Source organism: Eutrigla gurnardus (assembly GCF_963514095.1).
Source record: "Eutrigla gurnardus genome assembly, chromosome: 1".
Taxonomy (NCBI): Eukaryota; Metazoa; Chordata; class Actinopteri; order Perciformes; family Triglidae; genus Eutrigla; species Eutrigla gurnardus.
The window spans coordinates 28,990,006-28,999,196 of record NC_139915.1 but is presented as its reverse complement, the minus strand read 5'-3'; the positions used below and the strand labels follow the sequence as shown (position 1 = coordinate 28,999,196).

Sequence of the window (9,191 nt, the reverse complement as noted above, 5' to 3'; positions counted from 1 at the left end):
ACACACACACACACACACACACTCACACACACACACACACACACACACACACACACACACACACACACACACACACACACACACACACACAGGCCTCTTATCTCTCTAATTATTTGTTTGCTGTTTCGGCCTGACGCCTTGAATCTCACACTTTGATAAACCTGTTTTATCTTTTGTCCATTTTGCAGAAAATGAAGATTGTTGATCAAATGACTATTTGTTTGTTGACACTGGAGATTTGATGAGTGTGAGACAGAGATGGAATGTTTGTTGAATCACATGTTTTTCTGTTCTTTGTAGCCCGCAAAAAAAAACATAGAACCGAATTACCGTAGTAGCATTTAATGTTAAAATATTGGTGCGTGGCATAAAACAGTATGCTCTCCTCTGGTTTTCTCATCATTGTTTTTAATTATATTTAATGAGGATACTTTTTTCACTGTTTTTCTATAATCGACACATTCTCACTCCAATGCATCAAATAAAATAATGCAGCTTAGTCAGAGTGAAAAAGCTTTCTAGCATCACACTGAACATAAACCTCCAGCATCACTTTTGTACTCATCAGTGACGTTTGTTACATGTTTAGTGTCTTTTCAAAATAAACTTCTGTCTTCACAGGAAGTTAAGTTCAAGCAACAAAACCATTGAGTTAGAGGAGTGGTTCATGTTCACTTGTCAACTTTACTTTTAGTGTCACACAAAAAGCCGTCTCCTTGACAAAAGTCCTTCCACTTGCCTAATTTGGACTATCCTGCTCTCTCTATTAGATCAGTTGCCATGCCGACGCTAAACGAGCATCAGTATCAGATGCCAAAGGAATGCTGACACGTTGCATTATTTGAAGCCTTGACGGTGAGATCAGGTTGCTATAATGTGTCAGACAAAGCCTTTAAAATCAATGCAGCAGAAACAGAGTTCGTCAAACCCTGGTGCCTACATTACCCACAATGCAGCTTCACTGCCAACAGTTCCGTCAGAGATTCAGTGTGTTATCCTAGCTGATCCCAGCTGACACTGGGCGAAGGCAGGCCGGGTCCACCCTGGACAGGTGGCCAGTCCACCACAGGGCCTTTTCTTTGTGAGATTATCACTCCTTTTCCCCACAATGTCATGGTGAGATACGGCATATTGAGGGGTCTTCTTTCTTAAACCTAACCTGCATGTCTTTGGGATGTGGGAGGAAGACAGAAAAGCCACACTAACATAAGGAAACTCCACATTGAAGGTTGCCTGAACCGGGATTCGAACCCCCGGGCCCCCTGGGAGCCCGCTGTGCTAACCAACCACTACACCACCATGCAGCCCATTTCCAATTTTTGGAAGTGTATTCTTCAGCCCCAAACAACGATGACTCAACAATTTTCCCCCACATGTGTGGTGATAACAACACCTGTAAACAAACTTTGTTGTGTGAAATTGTTTGAGTTCCCCTTTAAGTTTCATATACGTTTGTATTTTTACCCTATTTATTAGTTTAGTTAAAAACATGATTATAATTATTATAGTTATTATCATTATCCAAACCACCAGTTAGTCTGCAAACAGCAGTGTCATGTTGAAGGTCGTTTCCCCTTTAATTTTTTTGTTGTGGTTGGAATGTCGACGTTGCTCTGTGCAGAGCTGAGGAGGAGGGAGGACGAGGGGAGGAGAGGGGGAGAGACAACTCGGCATGTCATATATTCCCAGGCAGGAGAAACTCAGCAGAGGACGCGCGCGTTTCCACCATGTAGCAGCAGACAGACGGACTGCATCTTCCAACTCCAACCCGGCGCGTCTCTGACTGCAAACAGCGAGTGACGTTTTCTCTGCAGAGCTGAAACAGAATATTAATAAATAAAAAAACCCGCAGGTAAGCTCGTCAACCGGCGGCTCCTCTTTCCCTCCCATCAATTATTCACGGCTGACCCTGCGTCGAGGTCATTTTTTTGCGGGGGTGATCTCTTGGTCCTGCGGTGTCCAGATCGCCCTGCCTGGTAGGATGTTTTTATTCTTGCAGGTTGATTAAAAGAGCGGATTCCGGCGGGTTTGAATGTCACGCAGCAGCTGATCAGACTGTAAACAAACAGAGCAGACATGCGGCTGCCTTTCAGCACCAAGGACAGAGCCCGGAGGCTGCTGCGTAGTTTGGTACCAGAAGCTTCTGCCAATGACACCCCTCCTCCCCTGTGAATTAAACATGGGGGAATGATACTTTATCAGCCCAGGGCATCTTCATAACTAAAATCTGCATCTCTTTTAGGTTCCCACACTGGGTATGTGGGTCAATCCGACAGTATAGGTAGCCGAGAAGCGATCAAAGTGTCATATTATCAAAGGAAAATTAATTGGTGTGAGGATGAGCCATTTACACTGAGGCAGTCTTTTATTTATATGGACCAAATTCATACATTTGCCTTAAAGGGCGTCTCAGTCCTGCAGTATTTAACATTAGACACTAAAAACAATCCAAGAAGAGCACCACAGGAAGGATCTCTTTTTCTAGGACAGTCAGCCCAAAATAGCAGAATTACAGCATGAAAAATCAGGATGACAATATAAATTGAGCAACTGCTCCAGATTTAGTGCATCCTCTCTCTGCTCCATTTAACAGGTCCGACCAAAGGGTTAATCCATCCAGGTTGTTTTGGGTTTAATGCATCCAGGTGTTGGGATGTCTATGACTGAGCTTTGTCTGTCCTCTGGGGGTGAATGGAACTGGGTTGGAGGGCTCCAAGAATAATTCAGTTTAAAGATCATGCAGTTCTTGTAAAGAACGTCTTGTTTATTCTGGATAATCCACATTCAGAAGTCTTCATTTGTAACATCTCTCTTATTATTACTAATGTTTTATGAGAATATATATCATTTTACTTGACCAGTGAGAAGCTTACACAACATGAAAAGTCTTCCCGGGTAATAAAACAAATCATTTCCACAGTTAGAATGAGAGGTGATCCTGTATTGTTTCGCTTACGGTTCGTTTTCTTAATGCTGAAATCTTTGTGGTATTTTTCATTTTAAATTGCTTCTCCTACAATGATTTTGCATGAATTCTGCTAAACGAGTGTAATCCATTGATTGATATGGACTGTGATGCTGTTTTACAGGAGGAAAAGAAAATGGCAGCCGCAGACATCCTCTTCTTCACTGTGTGGTCGGCTGCAGTCTTCTCCACCGGTCTGGGATGCCCTGAGCTCTGTTCCTGCACGGATAAAAACGGACGTCATTTTGCTGAATGCTCCTACAAAGACTTAATGGAAGTCCCGGAGGGTTTGCCCCCTAATGTGAAAACTCTGAGTCTCTCTGCCAACAAGATCACTTTGATACCGTTGGGGGTCTTCGACAACGTCACCCGGGTGACGTCTCTGTGGATGGCCAACAATGAGATCGTCTCGATCGAACCCGGGACCCTCGTGCCTCTGGCTCACCTGCGTAACTTTGACATAAGCCACAATAAAATTGTGGACTTTCCTTGGGAGGATCTGCAGAACCTCACTGGCCTGCAGCTGTTGAAAATGAACCACAATGAGATGGTCCACCTGCCGCGGGACGCTTTCTCCAACCTCAAAGACCTGAGGTCGCTCCGCATCAACAGTAACAAGTTCATAACTATAACTGAAGGGACGTTTGACGATTTGCTGTCTTTGTCCCACTTGCAAATTTACAATAACCCTTTTGCATGCACCTGCTCACTGGACTGGCTCAGAGACTGGATCTCAACAACATCCATCTCAGTCCCGGAGCAGAATTCCATCATTTGTGCAACTCCACCGAAACTTAGAGGGAAAGTGATTGTTAAATTGCCCGAGTCAAAGTGCACGAGCACCAATGTGACGATACGAACGGAGCCGAATGTTCCCAACACGACGTTCCACGAAGGGAGCACGCTGGTTTTGACGTGTGAATTCAGGGGAAACCCAAAGCCTCTGGTCATGTGGAATATCCACAGCAAAGGCTGGAAGCAAGAGCTGGCTTTGTCCTTCGTTGAGGACGACTCTGCCGAATCAAAAGAGGACTCCCTGCTGACTCAATATCCCGTCAAAGTCTTTAACAACGGGACTCTCATCATTTCACGCCTCAGGAAGGAAGACGGCGGCAACTACAGCTGCTCGGCCACGAACGAGTTTGGAAGAGCTGAGGATTCGGTGGAGGTGGAGGTGGCGGCCTCGCCTAAACCGACGCCTGCCAAGAGAATCCCCACAACACCCGCTTACACTACAACACACCCACAAGCAACACACAAAACATCTGTGTTGAATTCTGTTCATCTCCATGATTCAAAGAGAAACGGCATCATGAAAATCCGACCCACTTCCCCGCCGACTGCGGGGATCAAGTCTTCCGAGGAGGCAGTGGCTCATCGATCACAAGCCAGTAAATGCGGCCGGACGGCAAACACCAGTTACATATCCAGCCACGTCTTTAACGGGAGCCTGGACGATATCAAGCAGTACACGTTTGACTTTGGCGTCATTGCATTGTCGGTGTCGGAAACAGAGGCAACGGTGCGACTCAATCCCCTCCTCATACCCAGGGACAACGGCGCCACGTCTGATGAGAGCTCCCTCGAAGACGCCGCTGAAGAAGAAGTCAGTTCAAACGGCTTGTATCTGTGCGTCACTGCCGACCGCAGACACTCAGCCATGCAGTGGTCGCGCATGGAGGAGGGCGTCAACACCTATCAATTCAGCGGCCTGCGACCCGGCACCAACTACTCCCTGTGTCTGACCTACAGGGGGGAGGACTGCGAGGTCCAGGTGCTGTTCACCACCAGGAAGAGGGTCCCCAACCTGCTCATCATCATCTCCGTCAGCATCTGCCTCCTGACCGTGTCCACCGCCCCCCTCATCGGGGCGACGTGCTTCCACCTGGTGTACAAGTACCGCAGCAAGACCTACAAGCTGATCCTGAAGGCCAAAGACCAGTACCACATGGAGAGGAACCTCACCACCAACTTCAACATCCGTGCACCGCACACCGAGTCCCGGAGGAATATCAACGGCAGCCAGCTGGACGAGGAGGATGGGGAGACGGAGAGCGGCGACGGCGGGGAGAAAGAGGCCGACACGGAGGAAAGTGTCATGACCGAGTCCTTCTCGTTGTCTCAGTGCCGCGGCCATTACGACAGCTGTGAAGTGGGATCTGAGTACAGCGATAGGTTGTCTCTGGGAGCCGAAGCAGTGAATATTACAAGCAACTACAAATATCCAAATCAGTGATTATTGACATTCATTTGCAGTTTACTTTTGCATGTAGTTAAAGCGTGAAAGTAAAGACCGTATAAAAGAAGTGGACGTGGCCACGTGTTGGATCACCGTTTTGGCGCATCAGAAGTGATTTTTGCCAAATTTGGACGAGAGAGTAGAGTTGGCGAGTGATACACATGTCGATTCTGATTGATAGGTCGCCGTAGTAACCGCTCGTCAATCACAAAGCAGCCACGCCCTAAAGCATACCCTGCCTTCTCATTTAATTAATTTATCTAATTTGAGAAGTAGGTTCATGTTCTTTTTGTAACGGAAGGAGTCGCCCTCTGCTGGACATTAGAAAGAATTCAAGTTCAAGGCTTCACTTTTCAGACCCGGGAGCTGCATCCACTTCTTTTATACAGTTGATGGGATAAACAGGATTTCTTTTTCTTCAGTGCCAACGGTTAAGGTTCCTTTAGACTTGCAAAGGTGACATTATTATCTGACAAGACTCAAAATACATTGATTTGCTTTACTTGCAGAGTTGCATCGTGCAGCCACTAGACAGGTTACCAGCCGTTGCTATTTTAGTGTAAAGCTGAACTAGGCCTGTAACCCCCCTACAAAACTCTGATGCATTCATGTCCACTTCTGAAAAACAACTTCTATAGACGACACTATAAAGCATACGTACATCCAGTCTGTGTTTGTGAGAGAGAAGCTGGGTCTGGTTATTAAAGTTGACACGCCATCAAAGCATTCGGGGTCTGTGCAGCGTCATCTTTTATTGAGATGTCATTGGTGATGCGTTGCAGCCACAGGCTGAACAAAAACATAAAGACAATTCACTTAGACTGCAAACAGGGCTGAACGCCCAACTTACGTACAGCTTTAGTTGGCTCACCAAGCATACAATCCCCATGGCTGCACAAGGTAATGCAAATCATTTTTTTAAAGAGCCTCTGGATCCAGATCTGCACCACAGTGATAGGCAATCATGCGTGAACCAGATACAGTATTTTAATGTATTTAAGGAAGTGCAGTGAGAAACATAAATGATCAACATAGCTTTTCTTTACAAATCCACTGGTGATATCGCTATTTTCTGAATTTCAGTAAACTCGAAGGCTTGAGGAGAAACGGAATACATGAAACGTTGCATAAATAATTTACAAATAACTTTCCAATTCCCTGTTTTCCTCTTCTTTAGCTGCATATTTAAAGTTGAGGTAATCCAAAAGTAATGTGAAATAATCAAGTCAATTTAATATTGTTATACTTGGATTAGTTTGCAGACTACAGGTTTAAAAGGATAATTAGTGATACAATAAGTTAAAGTTTAAGTTTAAGTACCCAGTTTACCAAGGAAATCTCCGACTTGAATGCATGAATCAAAAAACAACAAAGGGGAACATATTATCTTCTTGGTGGAGTAATAAGGAATCACATTAAACACAAAGGCTCATTTGTTGATTTGTGTTTTTTTTGTGCATTTTGTCAGTGATTCATTCCGTTGATTAGCTGCCATGAATGTGTCTTTTCAAAACAGCGAGGGCCAAATTCAAATGTTCTGCCAGAAAACAATCCTTGTAAACAAACTTATTGGCTGAACATCGTTAAAAAAACATCTTCCTTAGAAGCAGCTAATGAGTGAAAAAGAAAAAAAGCCCCTGATTTATGCCAACTGGTGTCAGGATGAGAACAATGGAGCTTTGATAACAACAAAAAGACGCATTAAATCAAATGTAACAAAGCTTGTGTCTTGATGTAGGCACTTTAAATGGGCTTCTGTCACTTACATATAGCATAACTCTGCTTTAAACGTGCAGTAAATGTGTGCTGTGGTATTAGGAGTGCAGTTGCTTAAAATACAATAACTCAATCCGCTCATAAAAGTTTAAATGTTTGAAAAAACTGTGTCTTTTCAAAGAGAAAACTACTGTGTTCTGCTGCTATGAGCTTGTTGTCCAGTAATACTGTGAACATTTGTATGATTATGACTGTGTTCATGTTAAAGAAAACTATAAGCTCTCTGTCTCACTGGTAAAAAAAAAAAATGCAGACTGCATACTGTGTGTAACAGTACAAGCACTTGTGAGTGTGAAGTTCCTGCCTTGTTGTATCTGGGTCATGTGTCCATCCTGTTCCAACCGTTTCTGTGTTAGAAGACCTGCATGTCGTTGTACGTCTCAGTGTGGCGTCTCTCGTGTACAAAGTCTTGACTTAAAGAGTAACTTTGGGTCTTCTCTCTGTTTTATACCCCGACAGGAAGTAGTAGGATTTAACCAAAGTGTTTAAATATCCCAACTAACTCTCCTCATCCTACGTGCCTCAATAAAGTTTTGACACAGGAATATTGAATGCTTGCTCATCTATGTGTCTCTCCGTTGATTCAACATAGTAAATCAGTTAGTTGTTTGTAAAATGTATACGATACAGACAAAAGGATTTCCTGCAGGTGCTTCAATCAATATTTTTGATTGCATAAGAGAAACACATTTAATGAAAATGGAATGATAATAGGTCAAATATTAAAGCAATTAACTGAAAATAAGAAGGATGAGTTAAAAAAAACTTCTACTAATTATGATAAACTAATTATGATGCTGAAAATACGTACAGACAGTGATGGGACTCATATAAACTTCACAATATTCAATAATACATACTATATACATTTTAGAGGTATTATTAATACGTTTTTGCTTTTGTTATAAATTCTAAATGGGATATAGAAGCTAAACGTAGCTGAAATAGAAGTAGAAACTGTTGCACACAATGTTCTTGTGCATTGTAAAGTAATTTGTGGCACATAATGCAATGGTTACAATGCAGTAAATTTGTGTTCTTTAAAAATGAGAACTTGCAGTTATAACTGGGTTGATCCTTTGAAACCCCTTCAAACACCAGCATGGTGAACTGTGAACACATTGAGAACCAGCAGTGTTGACGTCACTGCATTAACCCGAGGCCAATAACGGACCACGTCCTCTTATTGACTCCCTCCAATTGATCAGCACTGGTATGTCAGTATATAGGCTAATCACTAAAAAGCAGTAGTGCACAAGCAGTGAAACACAGTGAAAGTTTCATTTTGAAGCCTGAAAACTAGTGAATGAGACCATAAAGTTATGTTTACAATGTTTACTGATGTAACAAATCAAGTGAGAAGTTCATTTTCTAATAGACTTCAATACAATTGGACCTATATTTTGCAACCAGAGTGTGTGTGTGTGTGTGTGTGTGTGTGTGTGTGTGTGTGTGTGTGTGTGTGTGTGTGTGTGTGTGTGTGTGTGTGTGTGTGTGTTCCCAGCATGTCATAGGCCGTTTCTGAATCGCTCCCACCCTCGCCTGTCTTGGGCCATCTTCTCCAGCTGCTGCCACGTCAGTAGCTCCTTCTTGAACTCTTGCTCTGTGCTTCTTCTCCAGGTGTGCGGAAGAGGTGCAAGATTCCTCTTCTCCGCCAAAAAGAACATCCATTCTTCAGGCTCAGACAGAGCTTCTCCAGGTCCAGTTTGTCATCCTGGGTCGGACTTTGGTCTCAAGTTCCTTTCTCTCGCTCTCCAAGAGTTGGATCTTGGTCCAACCGTTGTTTCTCTGCATCTCCTCTTCCAGGGCGTTGCATCGTGTGTGACAGAAGAGGTTACTCTCCACGAGTTCAGCTTCCTTCACCACCAGCTGGGTTGTGGTGTCTTTGAGTTGAGACTCCTTCTCTCTCAGGGTTTCAGAGAGCTTCACCGTCTTCTCCCCCTCGGTGTGAAGACGGTTCCTCAGCTGGTGGATCTCAGACTCCTTCTGCGTCAGGGTTTCAGAGCTCTTCACAGTCTTCTCCCCCTTGGAATGAAGACGGTTCCTCAGCTGTTGGATCTCAGAATCCTTCTCTCTCAGGGTTTCAGAGCTCTTCACAGTCTTCTCCCCCTTGGAATGAAGACGGTTCCTCAGCTGTTGGATCTCAGAATCCTTGTTCCTCAGGGTTTCTGAGATCTTCATCGTCTTCTCCCCTTCAGTTTGAAGACGTTT

The 9,191-nt window shown here is 44.0% G+C and overlaps 1 pseudogene across 1 annotated transcript; it reads left to right on the top strand.

Moving 5' to 3' along the window:
• The first annotated feature begins 3,097 nt into the window (after nucleotides 1-3,097).
• Nucleotides 3,098-7,518, top strand: LOC311017218 (immunoglobulin superfamily containing leucine-rich repeat protein 2 pseudogene; annotated as a pseudogene). Its single transcript has one exon. The product of its transcript is annotated as an immunoglobulin superfamily containing leucine-rich repeat protein 2 pseudogene (transcript).
• Nucleotides 7,519-9,191: the final 1,673 nt, after the last annotated feature.